This window comes from Taeniopygia guttata, chromosome 6 (assembly GCF_048771995.1).
Source record: "Taeniopygia guttata chromosome 6, bTaeGut7.mat, whole genome shotgun sequence".
NCBI lineage: Eukaryota > Metazoa > Chordata > Aves > Passeriformes > Estrildidae > Taeniopygia > Taeniopygia guttata.
The window spans coordinates 32956685-32968186 of NC_133031.1; positions in this window are offsets into that span (position 1 = coordinate 32956685).

Sequence of the window (11502 nt, forward strand, 5' to 3'; positions counted from 1 at the left end):
TCAATTTACTGTCTTGCTGTAAGGCTGAGAGGCAATTCCTCTGGCTAAACTCGGTGAGGAAAACCTTGTTTCTCCTGGCACAGCACCAACCTCTGCCTCAAAATGGTGGTAAATAAGGTTTTCCAGATTTTATTTGTAACTACAGCACCAGAATCACCTTTACGGAGAAATACTTATTTAAGATTTTAAACTCCTAAAGCAGAGGCTGTGGTTTATATCATTTGCATGTAATTATCATGGCCATTATTAATTCCCCCAGTAACTCTTTATTATTAGAAAAAAATTGCATTGCAGGACAGCAAATATCTACCAGCAGGTATGGTTATTTTTCTTTAAGCTTCTAATGCAGCTTAATCTCATCCCTCTCTGTAAGATTTACCTTTAACCTAAAATCTTTCACCCGTTATCTATAATGCATAATTATAAATACATTGTAGTCTAGAGTAAGTACAATTAAAAAGGGTAATTAGTTTCCCTCCCTCTCTCCCATCCTCCCACCCAAGTCCTTAGGTTTAATTTTCATGATTATGTTAGATTATGAGTAATTTTAAATCATGGTATCCAGTAGAGACTACTCCTGCTCTGCAGCTCTTTTCAACAGTTGTTTATGGTAGTTTCAGCCTCTTTCTGCCTCTCTGAGGCTCTTTATTTTTAAAGCAAGGCAGACAAGGCCTAAAATTATTCCATTAAAGAGGTGCAATTTTTGTAATGGGACTTAGAGTGCTCTGCAGAAGTGCAGGCAAGTTTCTTCAATATCCTGAGCATTATTCGCTCATTTAGTTAAATGATGTTTCTAATTCCCTGGTAATTACATGTAATGAGGCACTCTTTCTCTTCTTGATGAGACTTTAGCTTAATATGAGATGTCGTATTTTTTCTTTTTCTTTTTTTTTTTTTAGGGATAATTACCCTTCCCAGGAAAAGCAGGGGGTTTGTTGTGCAGAATATATAGCAAATTATTTTATTTCCTGCCATCTTGACTGCCAGTAAATTATAAAATTAAGTTTCAGTGGAGCATTAGCACCATTTTGGAAAGGCTTGAGATTTTTTTTTTTTCCTTATTCATGTATTGATGTCCTTTGGGACTGTTGAGCTATTATTCATAGAATAGATGTTTTTCTGCCAATTCCCAGTATTAGATGGTATTGAAGCAGCAACATAGGTTTAATTTTTTGCCTGGATAATATCCAGTACAGAATGGTCTTGTTAGGTGCTTTTTCTATCAGGTAATTATCTTTATAAAGTTTTACTAACACTTCCCCCCTTCCTTGGTGACTAATTAAATTTATTTTTATGCATGTTGTAATATTAAGTGCTAGGGGACTTTTTCAGTTCTGGATGAATGTTCATAGATTTCTTGCACAGGACATTATTTAGGGCATTGGAATGAATGAAAAGCTTCAGGATACATAAAGTTAACAGCAATAATGCAGCATTTATCTCCACTAAACATGAAATCAGCAATTATTTTAATTACTCTTAGTTTCCTACATTTTGTCAGTGTCATTTCCTTGGTGTTACTCTGATGAGGTGAATCTTGTCTGATTATTTTTTGTTTGTTTGTCTGGTTTTGGTTTTGTTTTGTTGTTTATTTTGTTTGTTTATTTTATTTTAAAATTTAAAATGCTGTAAAATTATGAATGGAATACCATCCGGAAGTCAAAGTGTATAAGGGTGATCTCTGCATTGGAATCTGAATTGCCATTCCAAATGAGAAAAGCACCAGGCTCCCCTATTCCAGTGTTTGGAATATTGTTAAATAACAGCTGTTTGTGTGTTATTATTGTTTGTGCTGGGAAAAGCCTCCTTGTCCAGCAGGGGTGGCTGGAGAGAGAACGGGAGAAAGGAAAGTGATGTCATCAAAGCTTTGTGTGACTTCATTTCCTCTCTTTGGAAAAGACATTTTTACAGCCAGATGGGAAAATTTACCCTGCTCATCTTAGCAATGGCACTTTTGGAAAAGAAGGCCATGGAAGAAGCTTTATTAATATGATGTATACTCCCGTGTGAATATATTGCATTTACACCCTTTGAAGTTGATCACACTATTTACATGCTTTAAAATATGTTAATTTAAGGGTTTGATAGGGTCAGCATCTGAATCTGTAGTGATGAAAGGATTAAGTCTTGAAACTGGTGGGCTCTTTTATCAGCAATGCACTTTTCCTGTCTAAGAAACCACAGTGCTGCAAAGTTCTAAATATAAAGGCACATCTTCATGATAAAACCAAAATTTTGAGAGGCTAAAGTGCAATCAGCGGTAGAAAATAAATGACATAAATAACTTTTTGATCCCAAATACTGTGACCCCAATTCTATAGAAAGAAGCTGGAAAAATATGACTGCATCTCACTCTTTATTTCATCTTAAGCAATTTGACATCAATCAAATGACTATAGAGGCAAAGGCATGAACGTTTATTTCCCAGCCCACAGGATTGCTGTCAAATTGCAATTTTCAAAATTGAAAGAGTTGTTAAGCTAGATTTTCTCCATTTTCTTCCTAGTTCTTTCCCTCATACTTTCAGAAATGTGCCTCTCAATTTCGCAGTGTACTATCCTACAATGTGCGAGGAAATTAAAGGAGCTCCTGAAAAAATTCCTTACCATGCAGTGGTAAAATCTCATTTTCCTGTCTGCAACTCAGTGTACGAATCTAGAGGAAGACTACATCAAAGAAGAGGGAATGAATGAAATTTGAGCATTAAGATAATGCCCTGGTGAGGCTGGCAGCTAAAAGGAACAAGTTTGGTGCCCTCATGTTACACGATTTAAAACTCTCTGGCCAGGACTGGTTACCTCCACCTGCTGCAACTCAAAGTTTGTCACATACTGCTAAGGAGAGGAACCTGCTGCTTTAAGGGTGTCAGCTTGGGGCAAAATCTGCCCCTCAATATTAGAGAGAGGCAGGACATTAAAATGAAAAGCTTTTGTAACAACAGGAGTTGGAAGTTGGTTGAGATCTGTGGTCCCGTTATCAAGAAAGCCACAGAAACCCTCTCTCATTAATTTTCTCTGAGTTTCTGAAAGCCAAAGCTCCTGGATAGCCCTGAGCAGGTCAGCACATCCCTCATCTTTAAAATCAACAATAATGTTCTGCTCATGTCTTCCAGCTGCCTCAGTCTGGTAGGAACTTCAAAGCCTGCCTAATATATGCAATTTTCTCTTAAAACAAGAACAACAAAAAGCTTCTAGTGGAGAGAGTGCCTGTCTCAGCTGTGCTGAGCAGCATTCAGCCCTGAACTCTGCCAAAGGAATTCCACCTTCTTTCTAAGGTGCTGTCACAACTGTTGGGGCGCAGGGTGGTTCTGAGGTATCAAGTGTGATGCAGGAGATAACAATCAGCTCCACAACTGGTCCAGTTCCATATTTAAATAAGGAAAAAATATTAGGCTTATGTTATTAGGCCCTGAGATGCACCTGGTGGGCAGGAGAGGAGTGGAGGTAAGTTAGGCTGATACAGGAGTCTGAGTTTATCAGCACCTGATTTTCTATTTTTGGCCCAGGAGAAGGATCCGTGCCCCAGGAGCAGGGTCCATGCCCCAGGAGTAGGGTCCATGCCCCAGGAGCAGGGTTCATGGCCCAGGAGCAGGGTCCCTGCCCCAGGAGAAGGGTCCCTGCCCCAGGAGCAGGGTTCATGGCTCAGGAGAAGGGTCCATGGCTCAGGAGAAGGGTCCATGCCCCAGGAGAAGGGTCCATGCCCCAGGAGCAGCGTCCATCCCCCAGGAGAAGGGTCCATGCCCCAGGAGCAGGATCCATGCCCCAGGAGCAGGGTCCATACCCCAGGAGAAGGGTCCACTTTTCAGAAGAGTGAAGGGCAGCCCAGCCCTGCTCCAGGTGAGCCTTCCAGCCCGGGCTGGGCTCTCTGAGGAGCAGGCAGGTGGAGCTGCCTGGACTTTGCTCTGCTGCAGGACGTGCCCAGCAGCCGCAGATGCTGCCGGTCATGGGAGCATCGGTCAGTGCATGGAGACCTGTCTGCCAGGCCTGGCCTAAGTCCAACACTCCTTTCACAGGGGCTAATTAGGAGCCATCAGATTAAATTCCCTGTGACTTTATTAGTATCTGCAAGCCAATGGCCTGCAGGCAAACCCCCTGTGAGTAAATCAGAGGAGTAACCATTTGTTGACGTTTCTGTCTGTCAGCCCCAGACATGGGCCCGTGTCCTGCTGGTAAATGTGGCTCTGTCACATGCACTTACACCACTGCACATAGTTCAGATTGTTACAAATGCCTTTATCCATTCCCATTGACATTTTAAACAAACGGTGATATATTTAGTACAATAATTACAGTTATTTGATTACCTTTCTTTTAGCCTGAAGTAGAAGGCAACTGACAGATGTGAATACCTCCGAGACCAATGCTCTGTAATAAACTAACATTATTTATTACAAGATGCATTTTATTAATAGGAATTGGCAGTAATTAATTCAGTAAAGTTGATGTTACTAATAATTACATGTAATTCATGAAATATTTATGAAAGAAAACTGTGCATAAAAATGATGCAAAGGTCATTTAGCTAATTAGTTAATAAATGTCAGCAACATTTCTGGTGAGTCTCTCTAATTCTGAACAGTTTCAGCTTTTTCTTAGGGAAATACTTTTTGAAACATTTTGCTTTCGTGCATGACATCCTGAGATGGAAGTCAACATTTCTGGTTATTGTTTTGAGCCAATGCATGTACTGTTTCCTTTGCTAATCCACTTTGGCCTCTTTCCTTGTTCATAGTGAAAGATCCTAATTAGAGATAGCACGAGCTCAATCTAATTTAGGTTATCAGTGAGTTGTGGTGTCTCCCAGTTTAAGGATATATGAATATATCTCTGTCTTTTTAACTTGATTCCACTGACTTTCCATGGAATCAAATAACCATCATCCAAATTAATAGCTGACATCTGAACTGGAAAAGTCTTAATGTCATTTCTGCCTGGATTGAATGCAATGGCAGAAGAGCCCATTGACCTTGTGAGCTGCAGGATCAGACCCTGGGCTGCCCCACGGCCATGGCTGGAGCAGTGATTTTGCACCAGTTTTTGGGAGCCTTTGCCATGGGATGTGCTAGTGTCATTTGCAGAGGAAGGTGCAGAATGAGGTTCTCTTGTCAAGCAGGGTGTCCTGTGTAGCACAGGCTGTTTGAGACTGTGTTTGGCCAGTGCCAGTTTTTCAGAGATGTTCAGACAGTTTGAAGCACTAAGAGAGAATCCACAGCTTTTCCCCATCTTCAACCCTGGGTGGGGTGTGGCTTCAGTTTCCTGCTGCAAGTTTTTTGTCAAACACAAATTACTGGGCTCAAGGTAGAGTTTTGCTGTATGAAATTCCTTGTTGCCTTCTGAAGAAAGGCAGACTTGGTGACCTAATCCCGTTCTTGTCCATGAGTCTGTGAGAGCCACCTTTGCACTTCCCTCATTCTGGCATTGCTCTCTGCTCAGTCACAAAGCAACCTCCAGCACTCTGCCTTTTGGCAGAGGAGGGAATTGCTCAAGGACCTCAGGGATGAGGAGGTGAAGAGAGCATCGTGCTCACTGCCCTAAATCCAGGAGTGAGGAGTGGTGACCAAGGGCTGATGTCACTTCCACACGCTGCTCTGGGTGGGTTAAATGGCTCTGGAGCAGCTCTGGGCAGGGAGATGCACACAGGGCTGCCCTAAATCAGGGAGGGGATGTCTTGTAGTTGAGTCTTCCTTGAAGAGCTGCACTGACAAGGAACTCTCAGCCAACCATTGCCACACAAACCTCTGTGTGGAGCCACAATTCCTCTTGTTTTGTGAATGGGAGACTGCTGATCACTGAGGGAGCTCCTCAGAACTCATTCCTCAAGTTTGTCATTCACAACAACAAGGATCACCCCTTTATTAGGTGCCAGGCTCAGGCACTTCCAAATGGCATCACTTTGTGCAGTAATATACCAGTATATACAGAATTACACACTGATTATCTGTGGTCTGTTTCTTTACCATGAACAAACATGAATGTATAAACAATATAAAACCAAAATGTATAAATAACATCAGAACAAGAACATGGCCACCCTAAGTGATGCATTGGAAAATAATGATTGTATTTAGCAATGAGGGAGGTGTTAATAACAGCTCTAACACCCTTGGGGTCCCTACTGAGGTGGCCCTGTCCCTGGCTGATGGCATTCCCAATGGAAAACTCATACCTGTTGGTGCTGAGGATGAGCCAGAGCCATGCCAATCTCTTGGTCCCCCCCTACTAAACCCATCCCAGCTCATTAGTAAATGACAAGGTTTGGCCTTGTAGTACTATATAGCCTAAGTGAATAGGGAAACAATTTTCTGAGATTATTTTAATTGCTTGCCTTGCAAAATAAAAATGAAAAAGCTCTTGTTATTTTCAATTAATAAACAGACTCTCAGGAAGAAAGAGCTTCAGCAAGAAGCAGAAGGAACGGCAAAACAAGGGAAATATGCACAAGAGGGGCTGTTGTACAGGATATGTACAAACCCACCACATCTCTCCCTGCTCTGGGAACCACCTGAGCCTTTACTTCAGCTCCGAGCAGTCCCCTGGTGGGCAGCCACCCTGGGAAAAAACAGCAAACTTGAATTGCCTCAAACACGCTTCCTAACCAGCAATGGTCCTGCTAGAACAATCTGAAACTCTCTGTCTCCTTATCTCCTGTCGACATCATTTTTCAGAAGGGGCAAGAGCACCAAATTAACTGGCTGTGCTGCAGACAGTCTGTCTGATTGCCTGGTGGCTGTTGCCCATTCTGAAGATTTCCTCCAGCAGTTTAAAACTCAGTCAAGAGGAAAGTTCACATGTGCTCGTGCACACAGATGCACACAGCCCCGTGCCTCCCTTCCCTTACACTCAATTATGAGACACATTTGCAGCTTAAGGAATTCAGAGTCCTGTTGTTCTATGCCACCGCCAGTTCCTGATGGTTGAAAATGTCAGGAATTCCTTTCTTCCCCCATGTTTTTGATTTTTTTTTCACCAAATCCAGACTAGGAACTTGCAAGAAAGAAAATAATAAGATGTATATAAATTAGTTTAATCCAAATATTATTTGTGGAAAGAATCATAGGGAAGTGTGACTGGCTGTGCTTGTGCCTGATTTGTTGTGTTCACTTAAGGCAGGAGTAAAAGACTCGGTTGTCTCTTGTCTCTGGTATTCTTTGAGCCTTCTTATCATGTTTGAAGGCCAGCTTGTCTGCAGAAGGTTTGATTTTTGGCTGAGATGCAGCTGCTAGGGCTGAACAGACACAGTAATCACAGTGGAAGAGGCTGGGAAATGAGATGTGCTGCAAGCACAGTTTTTTTCTTCAGAAAGTCACAACCCAGCAGGTGAAATCCTCCCAAATAACCCTATAGCCACAATATAAATACCTAGGGATGGAATATTTCATAATTTTTATGCTGGGAGCTAACTTGACCTACTATTTATTCTTTTATTAATATAAACCACAGGTGTTATCAGTAAAAAAGCAAACATGAAAGACTGGTAATTGTTTATTCAACAGCAAATTATTATATATAAAATGCATCAGTTCCATGTTATTAAATATATAATCAATCAATATAATCAATATATATATTAAATATATAACCAACAAATATAATCAATATATAGATATTAAAAAAGAAAATAAATAATGGTTTGTAAGAGGAAAGGCTCTTCCCCATCCCAGGCACAGTTTTGCTCTCCCTGAGGATCCAGCCCCTTTTTTTGTATTGTTGTCTCATGCCTGCCCAGCCATGGCCCCAACACTCAGCATTCACAGGCAAGGAAGACATGGTGAAATTTAGAAAAGACTGAGCAAAGTCGAGAAAACAAAACCATGCTTTCTTCTAGGAAAACTTGCTGGAAACCCTAGGAGGTGTTAAATTGATTTAATCCTTGCCATGTTTTATTTGGCTGCTGTTGCTTTTGGCTTAAGAAATGAGTTCTGCTATTTTAACCAGCATTTCTGAGAGTAGCCTTGAACGGGGGGGTGGGTGATTTTAGAGATGATTTTAAAAAAAGCTGCTTTAAAAACAAAAGCTCTCCCACATAGCAGAATAGAAGATTTCTAAAGCCCTTTTCCCTCTATTTCTCCTAGAAAACACATTTGTAACCATTAGTTGGGTGTCACGTTTCCTGATGGGGGTATTTTCTCCCTTTGCATCCCCTCCTAGGGGGGTGAGGGCTGCTGCCTCTCCAGCCCTGCTGCTCATGAATCATCTCAGTCCAGAGGGCTCCAGGATTTGCAGCTCCCTTCCTGCTGCAAACTTTTGCAGAAGAGAAAGAGGAATCTCTTTTTTTTGGAGAGGTTTCCAGGCTAAGGAAGGATCCATTCATTGATGGGACCATTACATTAGGAACTAATTAGAAGTCCTTGGAACCAGAGGTCCTCTGTTTTGTTGTACTCTAAAAGCAATTTATCTTGTCACTGTTTAAATGCCATAATGAAATAAGGAATAGTCCAAAACTTGCAGAACAAGCAGAAGCCCAAACAAGCCAAGAAGCTATAGCAGAATAGATAATTTCTTTTAATATCTCCTGCTGATGCAAGTTCAATAAAAGTTATGAAAATGGAAACTTTATTAATTTCCTTCTAAACAGGTAAATTCTATGTATGCTAAGCTCACTGTTTAAGGATGCTTAATGAAAACGGATTAAAATTTGAAATAAACAAAAATATTTCCCCCAGAGACCGATTTCCTGTTGGAATTGTTGACTTTGATCTTCCCATGCTTTGCATTTGTCAATATTGGCTGTCACTGCTGTCGTGTAATCAATTTATCTCCTTAGCAGACTTCTCTGAGATCTCTCTGAACTCCATCAGTGCAAATCTGATGAATTTCTAATGTGATTTCTAAGCCATGACGACATTTTGCTCCTCACCTCCCACAGGTTGTCTCTTACAACAACCTCTTCATGGTTTGGAGACGAGTTTGTCAAAAGCCATGAGCTGAGTTTCTGCCTTGCTTCTTTCAAGCCCTTAATATCACCGAGGAGCAGCAGCCTCTGTAAAGGAGATTTTGGTGATTTTTTACAATTCCCTTTGGATGTGAGAAGGTCTTACACTGATGCATGTTTGGGTGTCCATAGACTTGCAGAATTGTTTAGGTTGGAAACACCTCTGAGACCATTGAGTCCAGCCTTTAACGCAGCTCAGCCAAGGCCAGCACTGCCCCATGTCCCCAAGTGCCACATCCTCGTGTTTATTCTACTCTCCCAAGGCTGGTGACCCCACCACTGCCCTGGGCTGCCTGCTGCACTGCTTGGCAACTCTTTCTATTAAGAAATGTTCCTTAATATCCAATCTAAGAAGAATAGGAAGGTCTCCCCTTCCAGAAGGTCCCCCCTGATCCCCCTTTTCTCCAGGCTGAGCCCCTTTCCAGCTCCCTCAGCCTCTCCTGGGGCTCCAACCCCTTCCCCAGCTCCCTTGTCCTTTGCCTTTTTTGTGTGTGTGTCCCCAAAAAGAAACCTTACCCGTTGTTATGAAGCCAGATTACACTGGGGAGGGGAGAAATTGGGGGAGAAGTGGGGGTTTTAAGTACTTTACTGAGCAACCCTACAAACCACCCCTCAGAATGGCAAGCATCTCTCCAAGATATTTTTGGTAGTTTACCAACAGGAGCCAATTTCCTTTCAGATGTAAATCTGTTCACTGGTGTAAAACTGCAAAGATTTGCAAAGTTATGTTTCTAAAGCAAAAAAAATGTTAGCAAATTCCCAAACAAAACCAACTTCTCTATCCAGATTAATCTGCATTATTTACTAGTATGAGGAAAGACTCAATAGGGCTTGTAATGAAACCAAACTTCAGAATTCCTCATGGCACCCCCAAGCTAAAGATTTTTAGGTGAATTGCTGTGGCTTTTTGTACAATATATGATTTCCATATTGTTTGACATGTTTTCACTTGACATCAGATTAGCCAACAGGTTAAATATTGTGGTTTCAAAGTGTTAATTTAGCACGCTTACAAATTAGAATTTTAACATATTTGGAATTTTGATGAGACTAAAAGGCAAATTGTAATGTTTAAAGCAGCTGATTTTAGGTGCAGTTCAGCAATTAAGTTAATTTCGAGCTTTCTGATGCTGAGAAGGCCACTCAGGGCTGATAATAGCTTATTTTCTCAGATGGAGATTGAGGAGCTGACTACAAACTTCCAAACGAACACATGTGCTTGATTTGTCTATTTGTATTCAAGTTTACCTTTTCTGGTTGTCAGTAACACTACCCCACCTGCCCTATACAGCCTGTAGTGCTCAAACCTATTTGGAAAATCATGTGAATAGGGATTTGCATCATTACAATTTCCTTTCCATTTAGGAAGCATCTGCTATATCTTTAAAAGTAACAGGTTTGAAGAGGCCACAGACTGTGAAACAGACTAAACCATTATTAAAATGAAACAAAAACTTTAAAAAAAAAAAGCTAGCTGGACCTAATTCAACAGCAGTTTCAACTTTTTTTTCTCTTTTTTTTTTTTTTTCCCTCTTTTTACCTTGAAAAGGTTAAAAGCATTCAGGTCCTTGTGGAAAATGTAATTGCATTTCAGCCTTGTTTATGTGTGAATCTAAAGAATACTGATAATCTGCCATGTGAGAAAGTTCTGTTCTTTTGCTAACAGGCAATCCTTCTTGCTCCTAACAGGTCTTTCCATTAAGTAAACAGTTAAGGCCTAATTGGAACTTTTATCTGTACCATGTCACTCTAACTGATCAACCATGGCTAGCAGTCATAGAAATGTTATTTTGAGTACCTCAATTGTACAGATCCAAGTAATGCAAGGAAAGAGGGAAAATCTCAGCTGCAGTTGTTCTTAATAGCAAATAAAAAAGCAAAGTTCCGTGGAGATGTGTTAGAGCAGGTTAAGTTAAGTGTTATCTTCATGCATATCATTTCCACGGGCAGCTGGAGGTTTTGTCAGGGGAATCGACTCATCCCAGGACATTTCTGTCTCTAATCAGGTTTTCTGCTCTTTTGAAGGTGGGCTGTGCCATTGTGATGCTGCTTCTTTGCCATTTATCTCAAAGGAAGGCTCTAAACCAAAATATTTCAGCCAGATTTTGTCCTTTAATCTGCCTACATCACCACTGGGAGGTCTACACAAAAAAAAAAAAACCCCAAAAAGCCAAAAAAACCAAAACCAACTTCCATGATTTTCCTGAAGTGAGACTCACAGTCTCCTCCCCAGCTTCTCTCTGTTTCTCTGCCCAAGCCCCAGATTTGCAGGAAAAGAAAACAAACACCATTTTAAGAATTGTTTTAGGCAAGCAGGATATTTTGTTTCTGCGTCTGTTTGCTCCACTTCCTAGTCAGTGCCTGGAAATTTGGCTTTGGCTTCTCGTGTGTCTCACTGCACACATCCCAAATGGAAAGAAAAAATACAACTGCTTTCCAAAAACATTCAGTGTTGGATTGTTCTTTCTTTCAGAGGGAGCAGGCTTTAGCCAGGGCAAAGGGAATCCCATCCTAATTTGTGTCAGAGTCCAGAGAACACTTGTGCTGCTTTTGAAAAGTTACAGCTTGGAT